General features: G+C 38.3%; 1 protein-coding gene across 6 annotated transcripts in view; it reads left to right on the forward strand.

Annotated features, from left to right (window-relative positions):
* The first annotated feature begins 669 nt into the window (after positions 1-669).
* NIPBL (NIPBL cohesin loading factor) overlaps positions 670-16,124 on the forward strand; it is a 167,274-nt gene continuing 151,819 nt past the window's right edge. For 4 of the 6 annotated variants that reach the window (XM_048932551.1, XM_048932556.1, XM_048932554.1 and 1 more), the window contains exon 1: positions 10,670-10,993. The gene's annotated coding sequence lies outside the window, so the exon portion shown is untranslated. Of the gene's footprint in view, positions 1,789-6,949; positions 9,529-10,669; positions 10,994-16,124 lie in introns of those variants that run through there. The other 2 variants (XM_048932553.1, XM_048932552.1) reach the window with 2 other exon arrangements.

A 16,124-nucleotide genomic window follows, 5' to 3' on the forward strand; every position in this document is an offset into this window, starting at 1 on the left:
CAGGTCTCCTCTCTGCTCTCCAGTGCGTGGGCACGTCCCGCTCCGCCGCCGTGCCGTGTCGCAGCCCGGTTTGAGGGAGGCGGCGCGGCGGTACTCGGTAGCGTGTTTGGGGCTGGCAGGGCGTTTTAGGAGCTTTTAGATCGGCTTTGATGTCTTCCTCCAGCATCGACAGAGCTTCCCTCCTTACCCGCTTCTCGTAACCGGCCCGGTTACCTGAGTGGCACTCGGAGGAGAGGAGAAAGGGAGGGCAGGGGTGCGGTGGTGGGAGCGGGGCTTGAAGTGACAAAAGGGCGGCAGCGGCCACCACGGGGCAGCCCGGGGTGCCTCTCTGCCAGCAGCCTCGCGGCTTTCTGTGGTGAAAATACGGTAACGTGGTGTATTGAGCCGCCAGCTGTTCAGCGGCAGCAGTGTAACAAACCGGCTGGGCTTTGTGGAGTCCTGAAACTGGATGGGAGTCACCAGACCGGCTGCCGCTCTGAGCGGCGGGAGCCGCCGTGCATTGCCAGCCGCCGCGGGCAGCGCCCCAGCCGTGCTCTGCGCCGGGCATCCTGCGCGCGGGCGAGCACATGCGGAGTGGGTTAGAAAGGCTGGTGGTGTGCTTTGGGGTCTGTTTGAAACGCCAGCCTGTACACGAAATGCTTCTGACTTCTAAGCGGTTTTACCGTGGAGCTTTTGATTCGGAGGCCCATAATAAGAATTTCTCAAGAAAGTAAGGAACCGTGTCATTTGATCTGCGCATAAATAGAAAGAAGAGGAGGGCGCTTAAAATGGTCGTGAAGCTGCTGTAAGAGTAGCTATTAGTGATAAACGTGAGAGTTTCCGTCATACGGAAAGTGATTCTGTAAGACCATGGGGATGTGCACTGCTTCCCAGGCAGCTATAAAATGCCGAGACCACTTCCTCTGAGAATCTCTGAACCTTAAAAGTGAATCAAAACCACACAGAATAAACAAACTGGGAGCCTAGAATTAGATGAATGGGAGGGATCTACTCTTTGAGAAGGACCTCCTCCTTCCCCTGACTTTTCTTTTTTTAGCTTGATTTTATTTTCTCTGCATAGTTACATGGTTAACAAGAGTATGTCTTGTCTATCCAGTTTTATGTGCCAGCTGAGTAGTGTAAGCAGTAATGCCATCGTAACATGCTAAGTGCATGGAGTCCACATACAAGGGATTGGAGTGCATTATAACTGTAACGGCGGTCCCTTTGGGGCATAACAGCAAAGCAGCATGGGGAAGTCTGCATTAATCATTGTTCTTGCTCTGTTTGCTTTTATGGATAAGTGGATTTCAGTCTGCTACACTGGCAATTCAGAACCTTTCTTGAGCTCTTAATTAACAGGCAACCAAGAATAGAATTTAATTAAGAAAAAGGCTGCAGTATATTTTTGTAATCAAAGTCAAATGTATATACTGAAGAAAAGGTATTAGATTAATTGTACAGTAACCTTTTCCTTGGCACATATTGAGCTGCAAGAACCCAGCCTTTAAATCTTTGCCAATGAGAAGAAAACATTCCTAAAACCAGGAACCAGCTATTATTCTACAGCTACCTAGGCGTGTAATTTTATTTCTATTACCAGATTATTACTGCTCTGTAACTTCCCTTAAATTACATGTGAAATTTTCTATTTCAGGCATTTTGGCATCAGTATGTAGCATTTTCAGTGACATTTTGGGGAACTGGACAAATTATATCTATTACACGTGAAGAGCCCCATCCATACAGAAGTCTCACGTAGACATCTCTGAACTGCTTTTAGAAGAGGGCAAAACTGGTAGAGGCCTGGTAAGAAAAACCTTCATTTAAATGTACACATTTGTTATTAGTTTTGGGAGGGAAGATTATTAAATAAGAACTGAGAAACACACACACATACACAAGAAAAAATGTAAGTAACTGCTAAGGGTAATTGGATTGTTAGGTCTTGAATGTTTGATGAATTTTGCAGTTTTATACTAAATTCACATTCTAGAAGTTCATCATTACTTCCAATAATGAAACAAAAGCCTTAGGGGTAGACCATAAAATGCTTATATGGCACATCTCCTTTAACTCATATTATGTTCTTGGGTTAATTATCAACAATATAGGAATAGGGTTTCTTATCTTTTCAAGTTCTATGTGGTATAAATGAGAAGATTTAGGAAATAAAGTGACCAAAATTATCCTGTATGTCTCTATTTAATATGCCTCTAGTCTGCACAATCAACTCGAGTACTTCTGAAGATTCCATAGAAACACAGATGTTTCTGTAGTATAAGTAACATGTTAAGATCATCACAGAAAACTGTAAACATAGCACAACATTTACATTTTAAATAAAAAAAAAGTGAAACATTTACACTGGGTAATTTAAATGAGGATTCTGTAACTTAAAGGTGTGAAAAAAATTGTAAATAGAAAGACCATATTTTTAAATACACATTTGTATCAATTTTTCTGATTGTTTTCATGTAAGTACTTTTTATGCTATGCTATACTTTAAATATTATTTTTCTAATGTAAGTTTTACATTTAATCTCTTTACAAAAGATTATCCCTTATTTAACTGATATGTTAATCCGAACATTATTTTAACATATTATTTTCTGTATAAAATCTGCAAGGCAAAATGGAATCAAAGTGGCATATCCACTGAAATGAACTCAAAGGGTACACTATTCTTTTGTCTGTATGGGTACTTAACTAGACCACAAACATAACTAGCAGAACAAGTAAAAGCAGTAAAATGATTACTTACAGAAAAAAAATAATCTGCCTTAAGCCAGTGGATTCTCTAAGAGAAATAAGGAGCAATCTAGATTTTGGATTATTTTTGCAAATGAAAAAAAGTTGAAATAGAGAAAGAAGGTGAATAAAGGCTTTTATATGTTGCCTCTGTTCTTGGGAGCTAGAGAGAGGAAACACTCCAATACGTTTGGGATAATACAGTCTGATGGCAAGGAAAAGATAAGCATCGTGTAAGGAAATACAGGAGAAACCAGCACTTTGACCAGAAGAGAATGGTCACTGGAGTATCCTAAAGTAAAGCAAAGGATTGACTTCATTCTGGAAACGAAGGGAAGCAGTTACTGAACCACAGAAAGTAATTAATAACTTCAGGAAAATATCTAGTGGATGAAAATACAGCAAGTTTTTTTTTATGGGGCATGTGTATATATTTTCTTGTTGGGAAAATTCTTATTTTGAATGCTGACAGGCTACTATAATTTATGGATCTATTTAGAAGTCAGCTGTGATTAAAGCTGGAAGTCTGTTGGTACAGTCTTTGATTAGTTGATTGTCAGATGAAATATATGGTGGCATCAGATATTTTGCTGCATACTGTTTACACAGATTGTACCTATGCTCCTGTCCTCAAGAACTGATGGAGAATTTTTCTCAAAATCTCAAGTTGTTTTTGGTTGACAGTCATCTTGAATCTCTCTCCATTTACTCAGAGCTACACTCTTGGTGTTTGATCATGGTGTAAGGTTCTGTGTCTGAATCTGTTTTACATCTTTTTTTCTCACATGTGCATATCCTCAAATTAATATTCAACAAAACATGCCACCTGTACATGTCCTTATTCTGTATGGTGACATATACGCATGTTTTGGTGGAGGCTATTCTTGTTTGTGAAAGTTTAACTGCTTCTAATACTGATTTTAAAAAGCACTATCTGTGACCATTAGCTGTAATATGTTTTATCTAATAATAGTATTAGGATAACAAGTATCTTAATGGATTAAAGTCTATATGGAAATACCCAAGCAAAAGGATATATTTTACAGCCCCTTAGAATGGCCAGATTGTCTTTTTTATATGAGTACACTACTTACACAGGATTGCTACTTACACAGAATCTTTATGAGGAATTCAGCTGAGGAAGTAGACAAGTTTTCAAAATGTTCAATAGTAACTTAAAACTATGAATTAACATAATTAACAATGCTGTACATACTGATGCTCTTTCACTGTAGTTAAGATTTGTAAACAATTTCCACTTATCTGTAACCTTTAAGATAACCACACATGCTCATCTTCTTATTTCTTGTAACATGTATCTCTTATGCCAAGATTTTCTATTCTGTTCTTACCTACAAGGAAGGATATGAATGATGTTTAGGAAACTTAAAGGAAGTCTTGTAGATATTTTAAAGCAGTGGGAGGACAGAAGCAAAATTATTTACATTGAAAATTGGAATTTAAGTACATCCTTATGCAAAAAAAGTGTATTTTTTTTTCCATAACTAGATTATTGTTACTAGATTTTTAAGCTATGTGTATTTGAAATTTTCATGTTAACCATTTCTAAAAAATACATTCTTCACACAGTTATCTTTTTTTTTTTTTTTTTTTTTTTTCTTTTTTTTTTTTTTCCTGCAGCAGAGTTGCATTGCTTAGGCAGAGGCATTTATTGTAGGTAAAAGTCTAGGCAGCTTGTCCAAGTCATTAATTCAGCTTTCAGGACCATCTATAAAAAATTGAAACAAACACTAAACAAAGACTTTCCGCTTTAGAATATACAATGTTGGAAGTCTGCAAGAAATTAAATCTGTGACAAACTAATACTGCTTTCTGGGCCACTAATAGAGCACCCACATGTCTTTTGAAGTGGTGACAGAGCAGATGAACCAATGTTTGTCCCTGTGGCTACACTGGGAATCAAGTTGCTTGTATATGTCCAGTTACAAAATTGAGTAATCTTTTTTTCTTTTTTTTTTTTCCTGTCTTGAAAAAAAAATTTATAAGAGGAATAGTCAGAATTCAGAAAATACCCAGTGATGCTTTATTTATCTGTATTCCTTTTCTGTGTTTCACTTAAAAACAACAATTACATTTTATAAGTTATTTTTCATTTCAAATTGATGTTAACATCCACAATTTAAAGACATGCAGAAATTCTTTTACTTTATTGCACAGTTTGTGCTTTCTCCTTCCATTCTGTGATATCCCTTACTAAAAGGTGCAAGATATCTGAAAAAGGGATGTGCTTCAGCTTAGAAGGCTTTTTAGCCACCATACAGGACTGTTTAAGACATCTTCGCATGAAATAGTATCTAACATGATTGTCAAATTCCAATCAACTTTCCTTTACAACGTTTTGCTGATAAAACATTGGATGATTGTTTCAATTAGGAATTAATTGGAAATATGAAGGTGATTTATCGATAGGTGGGGGACCACAGTTACTTGCCTGTATTCGGGTTTGTCACTCCAAAGAGACTGCATTAGCTCTGTCTCTAAAATGTTATGTAAATGAAACTGCCACAAAATATTCAGAAACTCTGGAAATAATTTGTCTAAAAATTGTATGTTAGTGTTTGAACAGACTTTGGCACAGGCTAAAAGCATACTAGCTTCCCAGCACTCTCCCAGACAATTCTTGGCACAATTTGGAAGTTTGTGTGAGTCAGGAACCATCACCAATGGGCAGTAGATGCATGTGACTATATTATTTTGAATCATTAGGAGTTTAATAATGTAGGCATGAGACATTATGCAGTTAGTAGCCTTAATACCAGACAACAGTCCCAGGCATGTTTAACCTATTAGTTTATGTGTATCCATTGAATGCGTTGGCTGAGATTGTTAGCGCTTCACTATCTGAGGAATAGAAATTTCTCCATTGTTTTGAAGGAGCAGCTCATAGAGGCCTAAGCCCAAGGACTTTTTTAGAATATGTGATTTAGATAATAATCTCTTTTAAATCTTCTTTTTACTGGCAAGTTCATTAAAAAGGGAGTGGTAAGGCATTTTAAGCATGATATGATGTTCTCACATTTCTTTAATCCATGCAAGTGTGGCTTTCAGCTTGTGCTGAACACAACAGACCTTTAGGCCAATTTTTAAATACCGTCCTTTGCAAGAGGATGAATGTCCACATTCACTTGCTGGTCATGAAGCTATATTGGCTCACCTTTAAATCTTTTTTTTTTTAAAAAAAAGAAAAAAAAAAAGAAAAAAAAAAAAAGCTTGCTTGAGTGTTTTTATTTTTTTCTCTAAAAGTACTTCATATTGGCCTTCACTGAATCTGCAAATAATTTTAAAGAAGTTCTAGGAAGTTCGGGAGGTTATAGTAGGAATGGTACCTTCTTCCTTTCTGAAGTTTATGTATGGTGATGTGTATCCAGAGGAAAGTACCAAAGGAACCTCTTTCTCCAGGTTTCAGATTTCTTACAACGACAACGTACAGTAACTAACCATCTTTAAAAAATCAGCTTTTGTTTGTTCTTATAACCTTTATACAGCAATTCTGGGATAGAAAACTAATTTAGCAGAGTTATCCATCGCTGATCTCCATTACTATTTTATTGTATCTTTTATTCTTACATTTTGTAGTCTAAATTACATATTATCCACTATCTGTATTTAATAATAACTAAATTATTCAGAATCTCAAGTGCTTTGAACAATCAGAAACTGACCATAACGTTCAAATGAAAATACTAGGGTTACATCTTCTATACTTTTCCTTCAAAGAGAACTATTTTTTAGCAAGTATGTTTCAAAATGTATGCCATAAGATTCATATCTGATCCCTATACAGTCTAAAGCACATTAATATAGTACAGACTGTGCAATTTTTTAACTTAGAAAAAAAAAAGTGGTAGTATTACTTCATGTCATGACACTCTTGTTAAGAATTTATGCTAGATATTTGGAGTGAGGGTAAGAAATGGTTATCTCTGTCTGGCTTGCCAAAAAGGGGTGGAGGGGGGTGGGGGAAAGCAAAAAAAAAGCAGTGACCATTTAGTAAACTTGCAGCAACTAATTGTGTGAAGATTTTACACCTTAGTCTACATGCTTGCTTTTTATCTTACCTGTATCACTGAAGTCATTATCTGACATTCAGACTGCTTACTTCTGAAGATGAATATTCCCCAGTGAATAAATTTAGTGCTAATATTATTTGCTCCTGTGAACTAAAGTTAATGCAAAGAATGTAACTTTGTGTTACTTCACATGCTGCATTTGTAGTTACATTAATCCCACTCAGTGTTGTAGTACAGTCTTAATAGCATTTTTCCAAAAATTTGAGTACTTGAGTTTAGGATGACAGCAAACATATTCATATAATTCATATAATGAGTTAACAACATTAGGAGGGAAAGTTTCTTTCAACTACCTGAGAAATTCAGTCATAGAATCACGGAGGCATGGAATGGCTTAGTTTTAAAGAACCCCCTAGTTCCAATCCTTGCCATAAGCAGGGACACCTTTCACTAGATCAGGTTGTTCAAGGCCACTTATTAAAAAACAACAAAACAAGAACAACAATAAAAACTTTAATTAAAAAAAAAAATTCTGCACAGAAATACATACTATTTGCAAATTACTAACAACATAATAATATTTGTGCATTCCATTAATTACTTGAAATGGCATGCAGCTGTATGTTAACTAGCCTGTAAAGAAAGCATAATGTGGAGAAGTACAATACGCTTTTCATTCATTCTAGAGAAAAATAAATTAAATGTCAACAAGCGATTGTTAAGAAAACATTGGTTCTAGGTGTGTTTTTACTGTCTATGATTTATGAAGCTGAATAGAAACATGTAGCTGTCAGGAACATTTACATCAAATGAAGAGAGAAGAGTCCTTTCCCTGTTTTAAACAGTGTACATGCACATAATGGTAATGGCCTTGCAAGCAGAAAGCTGTAAAAAGCAGCAAGAATGGTACGTGTTTTGGTGGAAAGTGTTTGAGAATTCCTGCCTTTTAAAGTTACATTAAAATTACTGAATAATATGTTCTCTTTAAAGAACAAGAAATAAGTCTCAGAATAACTGGCTGTGCAAATACTTCATACTTATGGGAGCCCGATCATTTGTTTAGAGAAAAAAATAAAACACGTTCTCTCTTGACTTCAAAGGGAGCAGATTAGGTGGTAGCTGTACCCTGAAATTTGCAGTTCATTTTCACAACTATATAGGTGTGGACTTCTCACAGGAATTTGAAGAGCCTTGCCCTGCTCTACACTGCCACCAGCTTTGTTTAGTGAAGTGTACATTCCTTAATGTGCCACAGTCACGGTTGTGTGACTGCAGAACTCCTCCCATACCGATTAGGACTACCTCCACCCCATGACTAAGGCCTGGAGCAGAAATAAGGCTTGAAGTATCTTTTGCTATGCTTTCTGATAATATTTAGAAGTACTTGTTTTTACCCCATTTTGTGTCCATTTCACGTAAAAAGAGATATAACTCATATGTACTAAAATATTTTTAGGAACTAGTGAGCTTTCATTAAACAATAATTTGTTGTGAGTAGACCTGTGAAGACAAAAGGGATACAGGAATCCTTGTCTGAATGCAGCTGAAGAATCATTTTAAAAAGTGAACTACAGTAACGTCTAATAGACTAGAACATATTTAACAGTTTCATTCCTTAAGGAAAAAAAATTACTCACATGTGTTACAGTAACACTTTCTAAAACAAATAATAAATTAGTTGGTTTCTTGTGCAGGTAGTAACATCATAGTGTTTAAACAAAACAGGTGCTTCCAAAAATTCCTTTATTTAAAAAGGATCATAAAAGCCTAAAGTATTGCTAGTGATGTTCTCACTGGAAAATTCTGGCAGAAGCAGAATAGTCAAGTAGGTGTGTCTTACATGACATTTCTACTGCCTAAAACACATTTGATATGGAAGACACTTGGCATTTGAAAACAATGAGTATTTACGTTTTATTTATATGGTAAATCAATTAAGAAAAAAATCATTTTATGAATTAATAAAATCACAGAAACAGCCCAACAACATGAATTATTTAAGTAAGTTGGAAGTAGACTGGAATAACATTCCTGCAGCCTTGTCCTTTTAGAATCAAATTTTCTTTTGAACTCAGAGGTAAGTTGACATAATACACATATGCTGCCTTGAAATAGGCAATTTTAAAATTCAGTTTTAATTCACAGAAAAAAAAAAAAAAAAAAAAAGAGATAATTCCCCCCTTATCTTGCAGAGTTGCACTGTATTAAATAAAGCATGAAGATTTATGAACGTGCTTCATCTGCTACACTAATTATTTGAAATGGATAATTTGAAATTATAAATGCCTAAACAGTTGTAGGGTTGGGGCCTTTTAAACTGACATATAACAAAGGCACGCAATACATTTCTTTCAGAATCTGGTTTACTTTGTTTCCTTTAAGCCCATTAGATAGAAGTACTGAATTACGGTGTTCTCCAGTGCCGTCTTCACTTGTGTACTTTCAAACAAATACACTTGTAAAGCAAACTTTGATTAATCCAATATAATGAATGTAACAGTTAAGCTTGAGAGCCAGGCTTGAAATCTGCCTTAAATATAGAGCATTGCTCAGGAAATTGTTAAGTCTTGGAGAGATTCAAGTAGCTTGGTGTAAGATATAATATCTTTGTGCAAATAATATCCATCCAGAATTGAAAGGGTGTGTTTGTATGTCACAGGACTTTTACATCTTGCTGTGTCCAAGTGTATGGCTGAATCCTGCATTCCATAGATGAGCAAGAATAGAGAAGGATTTTTGTCCAAGTACTGAGAAGTTCATAAAAGAAGTGAGTATGAAAAAAATACGGTGGATTCATTAGACGTAAGTGCTTCTATTATTCTGTGAATGTTTACTCAGTGTTACCTGTGTAGAGAAAAACAAAAAGTCTCTCAGAGGAGGATACATTCCAAGCCTGTCCTTTGCAATCCCCCGTTAAAATATCTCCAGTAAACCTGGAGGAGGGTGGGGAGCAACACCTTCCAGCGAAAGACCCTTCACCTTAACATCTGTAGTTGTCCTCACGCTCGTCTAAAATCGTTGTTTACAAAGCCACTCCGTTTCGCGAAGTCCGCCTGGAAATCCCTGGCACCGGCGACGCTTTCGGCATTCGGTGTTTCAGTTCCTGCGACACAGTCTCTTTACGAACGCCGAGTCACGGTAACAGTAACTCCATCGGTGTCCAGGTCTGCCGCGTCCCGCCCTGGGGCAGGGGGAGCTGCCGCCTCGCGGGCTCCTCGCACGGCTCCTTTCTACGTCTGCCTCCGGCGAGTTGGCGTTTTGCGGTCACTTGCAGTCCTCCCCACCATCCGTAAGGAAAGCGAAAAAGAAACCCAAAACATGTGTATGTACATTATTATTATTAATATTATTTTCAACCGCCACTTCTTCGCAAATCGCTGGGTGCCTTCCTCTCAGCGCAGGCCTGCGCGCGAACTCCGGGCTCGTACCGCACACCGGCAGGGAAAGGAAAAGGAAACGAAGAGCCCCGGCGGCGGGCAGAGGGCTGGGGAAGGGGAGAGCCACGCACGCGGACGGCCGCGCCCGCCACCAGGCGCTGTTCGGCGGCTCTAGCAGGGAGCGGCGCGGAGCGGCGGCGGAAGCGGCGCCGGCTGAGCGAGCGGGCGAGGAGGCGGCGGCGAAGGGAAGGGGGAGGCTGTTGGTGTTTGGCGCCGGTGGAGGGAGTCATTCCTGCAGCTGCACTTCCGGTCGGCATTTTGTTCTGAGAGGGAGCGAGAGCGACGCGCACAGGATCCTTCCCCCCTCCTTCTCCTCCTCCTCCCCCCACCCCTCCGCTCGGTACCGGCTCGCCGTGCCTGGGCCGCCCCCTCCTCCGCCCTCCCGCGCTCGCTCACACGGAGGGAGCGGCGGCCCTTCGGCAGCTCTGTCCCCCCTCCGCCCCCCCCGCCCCCGACTTCCCCCCCCCTCCCCCCCGCTGTTCGGGCCGCGTCTCGGAACCGGTTCGGCCCGGCGCGGCCCGTGTCGATGTTGTGAAGCAGGCTCAGGGGGAAGGGATTCGTCCGTGCCGCTCACCCCCGGCTCTACATGTTCGCTGCACTGAGGAGGAGACGGAAGAGGAGCCAGCCCCCCTCCCGGCCCGGATTATTGTTGTTATATTATCTCCCCTCCTCCTCCTGCTCCGCGGCGGCGGCGGCGGCGGCCCAGCGGCGGCGGCGGCTCCTCTGAGGAGGGAGGGGGGCGGATTTCTCTCCCCCTCTCGGATTCTCGTTGGATTCAGACGCCGATTTGCTCAGGTAATCCCCCCTCCTTGTCTCCCCTTCCCCTCCCTGCCCTCTCTATCAGCCGGGCCGGGCCTCCGAGCCGGGGCGGCCCGGCGCTGCCGAGAGCGGAGGAGATTAGCTCTTATCCGGGGTCCGGGGGAGTAGGTGGCACAGGAGGTGTTTGTTTCGCGTCCCCCCCTTCTTGCTCGCTCGGGTTTGGCGGAGGAGATCGGCTCTTCCCAGGCTGCTGGGAGGCCTAGGCCTGGTGGAGAGCGCAGGCCCGCCGGCCAGCGCCTTTACTCCAGCTCGGGGATTAGAAAGGCGAAGCGGCTTCTCGGTGACAGGCCTCAGCCCAGAGAGGAGGAGGAAACAATACCATTAGCCGCAAATGTGCGCTGATCCTGTGCCATATTTACAACTTCGCCAGAGCGAGGGAGCCAGGTCCCGGCGCAGACAGCCCTCTGAACTGAGGAAGGAGTAAGTGGAGGGACAGGGGAAGAGAGACAATGTAAATATACGGAAACAAAAATATCTGTCTTCGCTGCTCTGATCTTCTAACAAACTCCATTCTCAAAGTTCGAGTGGACGTGAATTTATAACCTTTAAGGGTTTGATCTCTAAATAATAAAGCGATTGATTAGGGTGTTAATCAATTTGTGTATTTATAGCATAACTAGATCTTGTGGACAGATTGACACAATATGGACACCTGCAGACCTAGGAAAAACATAGGGAAGCGTATTGTGTTGGGTATTCCACAGAGTCTCAGTGCTGTAGGCACTATGGAAATATGTACTAAATTCAGGAGAAATACTATTTTGTGCTTTCTTAGAAGAAAATAATAATAATAATTGGGAAGGGCTTAAGAGTAAAGTGGTACATTTATGACACCTCATGGCCCAAGGTGAAGGTAAGATTTTACCTTAAGTTTGTGAGAAACAAACATGATTTTAATTAAGTGAAAAAGTGAAGAATGTTTTAAAAGTGCCATCCTTTCTTGTCAGGCCATATCACTTTGAGAACCTGAGGTTGTTATTGGCTGTTTGTGTCCATGATGTTTGAATATGTAATTAGGTGTCACTTTAACAGGTCAAGTGTGTTTTGTAAATGACTGTTGATTAAGTGTCAGATCTTTATAAATAAATGGTATATAAATAAATAAATGGCAGCTAATTTTCAGTTAAATAAATTTTGCACTTTCTATATAGTATGGTTGAGAGTGTTATTATAAATTGAGGTAGATTTTAAAACAAACATCCTCCAAACTAATAAAAGTACTCCTTCAGAAATTACATAATTGGTGGAAAGTTTAAGATAATGAGTTTCACTTTTCATTTAGTCAGAAAATTAATAGATGACAAGCAACTAATACTTTCTAAATTTTCAAATAGTTTTTCGAGTTGCTTAGGCAGATCTGTTGTAATAGTAAGTGGTTATTGTATCTAATAAAGTAACTTTCTGGAGCATCGTGTTTAGAGTTGTAAAAAGTGTGCTATGATGGCTTTGAGTGCTCTGATACATGTTTAGAAGGGTGAAGTTAATATAGCTGTCACGTAGAAGGCGTGTTTTTAATGCTGTAAATCCGTGTAGTAGTCAGTAGCGTGTCCGTGATTTGTATTGGTCAGGGAGCAGTTTGAATTTTAAAAAGCCTGAAGATCCTGCTGAGCCCCAATCCCGGCCTCCCTCCCTCCCACTAATCTCCCATTCCTGTCTTTGTGCTGCCTGGTCCTGTTAGACGCTGTTTGCAACAGGGCCTCAGGCCTACGTGCCTGGAGAGGAACCATTTACTCTTCGAAAAATCAGCTTTTTATTTTTAAACTTCACGAATTGCAGAGGGAGCCGCTAGTTGTCTCTTAACTGTCTCTATCTCTGCGCGTAGCTGAATTGCTGTTTTCTTTTGGTCTGTAGCATGCGTAGGGGCCGAGTGCAACTTTGCTTCACAGGAAAGAAAGGACTGTGCAGAAGTGCTTGTAGTTCTTGGGTAGTTTTGATCATTAGGAAGTGACGTTAACCGAAACATTTATTTTGTTGTTTCAAACAACTCTTTCTTTAACAAAGAAATGTGCTTGCTGAGTTAACACGAGGAATTTATTTGACTGACTTTTAATTTAAGGGGGTTTGTTTTAAATATATGAGATATGGACAGGAAATGAGCTACTGTAGTTATGTAGTTCCTGTCAAGTTTATCTCTCCAGGGTTGTGTTTACAGCTTTTTTTTTTTTTTTTTTTTTTTTTTTTTTTTTTTTAAATCAGCATGCTCTTCTCTGATATCAAAACTAGGCATAGTTATGGAGGGAACATTATAATGGTGCCTGCTTATGATGGTTTGTAATGAGTTTTTGTTCTTTTGAGCAATAGATGGCTAAATCTCATTTACCTGCTTTATTGCAGTTTATGTTGTAAATTTTAGGTAGAATTATTTAATGAAGAAATGTAAGAATGTAAGGTGACTTTTTTTTTTTTTTTAAAGATTATGTTTATAACATATAGAATTGTGTATTTCACCTTCATACTTCATTTTCCATAGCATTAAGAGGTCTTTTCCTTTTCACAACAGCCTAAGGATTTAGTTATTTTATTGATGTTATGGTAGAAAATCAATTATTCTTGAGTTGTTAGTTTTAAAAATTATTTTAACTGAAAGAGGAGAAAGGAACACTTTTTTCTTCTGGCTGTCTTTTACTTTGTACTTTGGCTACCTTGTATGTTTTGAATTTTTCGCTTATGTACAAGTTCAATTTTTTCTTTTTGGGTGAACTTCTTAAATGTTTTATCTGAAGTTATTCCAACAAATAAATAAATATCCCTGAAGCTTTTGCTATCTTGTAAAGTTGATTTTTTTTTTTTTTTAAGTCTGTGTGTACATATATATCTATATGTATGTATATAATATATATATATTATAAAGACATAGAAACAGGCATGTGACACGAAAAAATCCAAACATTAATTTTCTACGTTTGGAATGCTTATATTTTCATTTGGGAGAAAAATGAAGAATAAGCAGGGAAGCAAAATTATGCAGCTAAAACCATTTGCAGTTTTAAAGAAGGGTACATGAATCTGGGTGCAACCTCATTACATATTTGGGAGTCCATTGACAATAGTGTTCCTCTTCTTGCAGAATCTACACAATATGTAGCAATGTCTTTGGGCTGGAACCATGTTTTTGTTATTTGTATGATGTTAGACATAATGCAGCCTTAATCTCCAATGGTTCATGTATATATTTCTCTCTGTAATATAAACAAACCATATTCTGGAGGATATTAAATGAAACAGTAGTGTAGGTTGATTTCAGCCAGAGATTGGTACAGTAAGTTTCCTAATGCAATTGTCTGTGCTTTCAGTAGTAAATGTACTTTTTTGTGTGTAGTACATTATGAAGTGCAAAAGTCATCCTATTTAATATAAATTAATATTGACTTCATAAATGTTAGACAAGTTTAGTGGACAACTGCTACTAACTGGAAAAAGAAATTAGGGTTCTTTTCTGAGTATGTAGACCTAAGAAAGAGATTGTTTTCAAATTCATAACTTTATGCTTTCTAGTTATTATTCTAAAAGAATTTATTGTATGTTCGTCAGTTTGTGTACATTTTGATAGCAATTATGAATGTATGTAATTGGAAAAATATAAGTCATTTTAACTTTAGAGTTTGATGTTTGGTAGGCATGAGGTGTATCATCCAGTGTTAGAACAGCTATTTACAGTCGCAGATTGTTTTGTTAGAAATATTCAACATTCGAAAAATAGGGCCATTCAGTATGATGCAACTTATTTTCAGTCTTCCTTTTCATATGCCCTCATTAGACGTAATACAAATTAGGTTAGCTTCTGATTTTCAATAATCAGTGGTATCAACCTATAAGGAAGTGCTTGAAATTGGTGGTACCTGTATATTATTGGTAATAATCCTATTTAAAGGTGATCATCTCTAATAGGAAAAGAAAAGAATTCCTTTTGTCATGTCATTGTTATAAAACCTTTTAATACAATTTATCTATATTTGTGCTTTTATTTCATTAGGGTTATAAGCATATTTAGTAGATGTTCCTGACCTGCAAAGTACAAGTGAGAGAGGTGCTTTATATTGCTGTCTGCTGCACCCCAGGAGTGAGGCAATAGTGTTAGAGGAGATTGTGCAGAAACTATGATTTGTGTCTCGCTTCCTGTCCCAACTGTTCACTGTGGAAAATTTCACTAACAACAGGGAGGAGAGAAAGAATTTTGGCCAAGCTGTATGTAGGAACTAAAAGGCAACTTAAATGTAGTTGTTGGTGCTGTTCTTGAAGGTGACTACATGGCTTATAGAAATAAAAAACATAAACATTGAAGAACATTTTTCATGTTAAAGTCTTTCAGTCAGACCAGATTCCAGAAGACTGTATTCTTACTATCAGGGGGCTCATAGTAGTTCTTTATGTAATTAGATATTCCAATTTTTCAAATTATTGCTATGGTAGATATAAAGAACTTCTGTGGTGGTGATTTTTTTTTCTTTTTCTTTTTTGTCTTTTCAGCAGTGTGAATGTGTAGACCTGTGATGCATTTTACAGGAAGTTTAAAACATTAGACTGTAAAGTCAGAGGCTCAGATAAGGAAACAGAAAAAGACTTAAGAAACAAGCATAAACTAGCCCCCTTCTCTGTACACTGGATCATCAACTACATTATTGTATTTTCTCCTTACCAATTCAGTGCTTCCTACAATGCATGGGAAATGATAGCTGACCAGTATACTGTTATAACCTACTTTATATATTTGCTTGGCTTTGTTATGTAGCGTGCAGCCTCCTGACTTATTACCTGCTGTATTACATCCACATCTTTAATGAATGTTGAAGTGTTTTCATCTATTCATTTGTAGGAATTATCATAAAAATACATACTTGTATCACCAATGTTAGAGAAGTTCTTTGGTATGTCCATAGAATATTCCATTTTACAGACAGAAAACTGAAACTAAATCAAAATTGTGTTTTAAAAGTGCTTATAAATCCTGAGTATGTTATTTGACATGTTTTATTCTTGAGATCTTTAGAGTTACTTCACAACATGGAATGAATTTGTAATTTGTTTTTATTTTATTTTGTTTGTTATTGTGGTGTCTCACACTTCAACGTATCAGGCCTGCTATTTCCTTGCTGCACCCATAAAAAAT

This window comes from Lagopus muta, chromosome Z (assembly GCF_023343835.1).
Source record: "Lagopus muta isolate bLagMut1 chromosome Z, bLagMut1 primary, whole genome shotgun sequence".
Lineage (NCBI taxonomy): Eukaryota > Metazoa > Chordata > Aves > Galliformes > Phasianidae > Lagopus > Lagopus muta.